A 4,228-nucleotide genomic window follows, 5' to 3' on the forward strand; every position below is an offset into this window, starting at 1 on the left:
ACACCCCACAGCACACCCCACTGTCTGTGAACAGCCACAGAAACACCCCACTGTCTGTGAACAGCCACAGAAACACCCCACTGTCTGTGAACACCCACAGCACACCCCACTGTCTGTGAACACCCCCAGCACACCCAACACCCCCTGCACAGCCATGCAACCAGAGCGTGGCTGAAGGACGGGGAACAGGCTGGATGGGGTGCCCACTGTGGCTCCAAAGTGCCACCATCGCCCTTTGCTCAGCAAAGCTCTCACTGAACCCTTGGCTATGCCAGGCAGAGGTTTCTGTCACACCAAAGCACAGCCTGTCTAGAAGGTTACCTACCATGTTTGGTAGGCTTGGCTTGATTTACCTCTTTTCATTAAAAAACCCCCAAAGGTGCTTGGGATATTAAGGGATTTAGGAAAGAGAGGAGTCAACAGTGCCCTAAAATGGAGTCTGGCTCCAAGTCTGAGGCAAGTTCAGAAGCCCAGACACCCCTCGTGCTGACAGACACCTAAAGCCCCCCAGTGCCACCATTGCAGGCTCCCTGGCCAGCCCTGTCCCTCCCTGCTGCTGCTGGGGCCTGTCCATCTGCAGTGGGACACAGAGCCCTGCCCAGGTGCAGTGTCCCAGGCACACCTCTGACCTATCCCAGGGGAGAGCTGCCAGCTCTTTTTCGGGCAGGATTCCTCCCAGGGAAAATCAGCCGCTTCTGTCTAGAGTTGCAGGCCCAGGGAGGGGCTGAGCAGCAGCCAGGGCTGGGTGGCACCAACAATGGCTTTCCCAGAGTTGATTCCCTCACACAGACCCCCAGCCCCTGGGTCAGGCACCACAGAACCCTGGACAGACACCTGGGAAGGCTGACACAGCACTAGGGAGGGACGAGCTGGGCCCAGGGAACAGCCCCAGGGGACACACCAAGAGAAGGAGAGGACAAAGTGCTGGCAAGGAAAATAAACACCCAGTGAAGGGCCAAGGGGGTGGGCCAGGATCCTGCTGGCTGGCCTGCAGCCAGCTTACTCTGAACTCATATATCCCAACATCCCATTTTAGCTTATCTTAGGATGTAAAATACCCAAAGCAAACTAAAATCAACAGCCAGAAACAAGATAAGGGCCTGACACTCAACCCAAGTTTAATTGCATGACCTTTGAGATGAAGTTTACTGCAAGAGCTTCAATCAGGGCTGATCCCATTCAAAATTCAGGGGAATGAACTGCAAGTGATGCAGCTCCTTATCTGGCAGCACTCTGGAGAGATGACAAAGCAGCACAAGGGGCACAGCCAGTGCCCAGACTGCAGAGTCACTGCGGGTTTCCCAAGAACAACAAGGCACATCTCCCCCACCTCACTCATGGGGCACTCAAAGCTTGGCCCAGCTCAGCTCTGCAGGGCCAGGGGGAGCCTGGCCATGGATCCTCTGCACAAGGCACTGGAACGGAGCAAACAATCCCATGGCACAGCCCCCCATCCCAGCTAAGGGGGGAAAGGCACCAGCTTTCACTGGGCAAAAAGCCCCCAGGTTTGTGATGGTTCACAGTGACTCTCTTGCAGTGAACTACCCACCCTGAAGCATCCTGACAGCTATCCATGCTTTGTTCCCCAGGGACACAATTCCCAAAGCCTCAGCACCGGCCCAGTCAGCCCAGCAGTCAGGAATATTGCTGACAACTGTGCCCAGGGCAGAAAGGGGGAGTTGACGTAAGCAGAGGGGTAACAAGACGTGAATCAATCCCGAAGTCCAACAATTATCAGAATTACCCAACCCCATTAGTGAGCACTGAATTTATGGCTCGAGAAAGAACAAAATCCAAGAGTTCACACTGGGCTGACTCAGGCTTTGCCCAGAGCAGCAGCAGGGTCCAAGCATGACGTGCTGCAGGGGCAGGTGTGACCTCCATCCCTGGCTGGGGCTGGGGGGGACGGGCACCCCGAGCCCAGCCCCACACACTCAGACCCCCCCCTGCCCGAGCTCCTCTCTCTGCACCCTTCTGACACCTCAACCAGGGTTATATGGACTCTCATCCCACATTAATTATCGCTCTCCAGGGGTTTCCCCTTCGAAACAAACTCAGGGGCCATTAAAAACACTGCAAGGTTTACCTGGAGCACACCTAAGACACACCTAAATACCTGAAACACGTCCACATGCCTAAAGCTTGAAGAGAGGACAAACAAAGGAGCAGAAGCCCAGGATGGACCCACAGAGCTGCTCTGCCCTTGCCACGTGCAGGGGTGGGAATGCCCAGGGCTCTCCAGCCGAGCTCAGCCCAGTGACGGGCACACAGTAAACCCCTCCAGCTGATGGAGACTCCAGCTTTGCCAGCCCACAACTGCCCCTCTGGCCCTTCTTCACCACAGAATATTGCAGGCCCAGCCCGCAGCTCTGAGCTCAGGCTCTCAGTTGTGCCAGTGCCAGCACAGCTCCCACTGCGCTCAGCACTCCTCACCAGGACAAATTGCAGCTCCTCCTGGGACTCTGGCAAGGCCTCCTCTGGAATTACTCCTCAAGAGCTGTGAGGAATTTCTCCTTGCGCTACATAAATATTTAGAGCCCATTTTCAGACTTCCCTGACTGAAGCATTGTTTAATAAAGAAGAAAAAAATCTTCACGAGACAGATTTTACAGCCGGAATTATTACACACAGTAAATTGACCTGCAGACATTTTCTACATTACAGCTCTGCAGCTTGAATTATACACAAACAGGTGGTGTCCTATAGTGAAGATGTTTAAAGTACGTGAGCCAAGATATTTTTATTTATTTTAAACCAGGGCCATTACATTACATAAGAGCCCAGAATCCCAATGCTCTCCTCGAGCACAGGCTCTTCAAAATCAGTACCTTGTGCTGGTGAACTGTCCTGACATTCACTGGCTTCATATAAAGGGTTGTTCCCAACTACCATAAATTAGACTAATTAACCTACATAAAACATCCTAAATGTCAGAAGGAGAGAAGGGAAATGAATTAGTTCAGCTGAATGAACACGTCTTTCCTATGTACTGTAGTATTTTAAAAGTGATTAGAGTGCCTTGAAGTCATTCTGGCTGGAATTAATTCTAATTCTAAGATAATTCCTCCACGAGGCCTCATTTCTAAAGCAGTGCTGGCTGCAGAGCAGTTGGCTGCTCCCTCCTCCTTGACTACCAGGGCTTGGGATCTCTCCAGGAATGGTGGGAAAACTCTCCCAAGCCAGAGCAAGGACCGTTCCACAAAGGGCTTAATCCCGAACACGAGTGACCCTGGGATGGGGTTTTGCTCTGCTGTTCTTTAATCAGACCCAAACACAACTTAAACAGAACTGCTCATGCCCACAAAAATGACCAGAAAACAACGACTCAACCAGTTCCCCACAAGCTGCACAAGGAACCCTCCCCCAACCCCACAACAACTCAAAGGACTTTACAAAGCACTAAGTAAGGGATTTACTGCAGGGCAAACCCAAGTTTTCTTCAGGAAGACTGAGCAAACTGAAAAGGAAGTGGACAACACACTGTACTTGGTAAAGGAAACGCCCTTCTGAAAAACAAAGGTGACTAAAGCCTGAAAGGTGAGAATGTAATTCTCTCAGAACAAAACTGAAGGGTTTTCAGCCAATTCTTTTCTTTTGGGGATTGGTTTTCTTGTGTACTGGGTTTTTTTCCCCCTTCTCTTTGTTTCAGTTTGATTGTTTATTATTCTTCTTCTCTGTCAGTTTTGCTCTGCTGCCCTCAATAAATCCCATTAAATCCCACCTGGACGTACTCGAGCTGTCAGACCACACTGCACACTTCAGGTGCAGGAACTGCAAATCCCATGTCAGCAGTTCACTAAAAGCAGCAGCTCTTCACTCCCAAACGCAGGGGCTGAACAAGCGTCCATGTTTCCAGTAGCTCAAGGGGATCACTCAGGAAGGGGACACTGTGCCCTAACCACAAACAGAAATCCCAAACACTGCAGCAATGCAGCCCCAAACCAGGTGTTCCAGATTAGTGACACATCCTGCATGCACATATTGGAGCAGTGGCTTGTTTCCTTACCAGATTCCTGCTGGGAAGCACCAGTGAGGAGCTGGGATTTCATCCCACTGTCCAAGTGCAGATGAAGTTCCCCACCCCTGATATACCCAACTCTGCGCCTCAGGTACCTCCCCAGCCAACTAAACCCGGTCATTTACTCCAGCAGAGCCGCTGTTTGCACGCCTGGCTCAGCAGCCCCTCCTCAGGCAGGGCAGGCAGCACTCACCTTCAGGGAATCCACCA

The 4,228-nt window shown here is 51.7% G+C and overlaps 1 protein-coding gene across 2 annotated transcripts in view; it reads right to left on the reverse strand.

Annotated features, from left to right (window-relative positions):
- The window catches only part of RTN4 (reticulon 4), a 36,030-nt gene that overhangs the window by 1,699 nt on the left and 30,103 nt on the right, over positions 1-4,228 (reverse strand). The window lies entirely within an intron of this gene.

This window comes from Empidonax traillii, unplaced genomic scaffold (assembly GCF_003031625.1).
Source record: "Empidonax traillii isolate 1590-97213 ecotype Southwest subspecies unplaced genomic scaffold, ASM303162v1 scaffold1675:size74954, whole genome shotgun sequence".
In the NCBI taxonomy this organism is placed as follows: domain Eukaryota; kingdom Metazoa; phylum Chordata; class Aves; order Passeriformes; family Tyrannidae; genus Empidonax; species Empidonax traillii.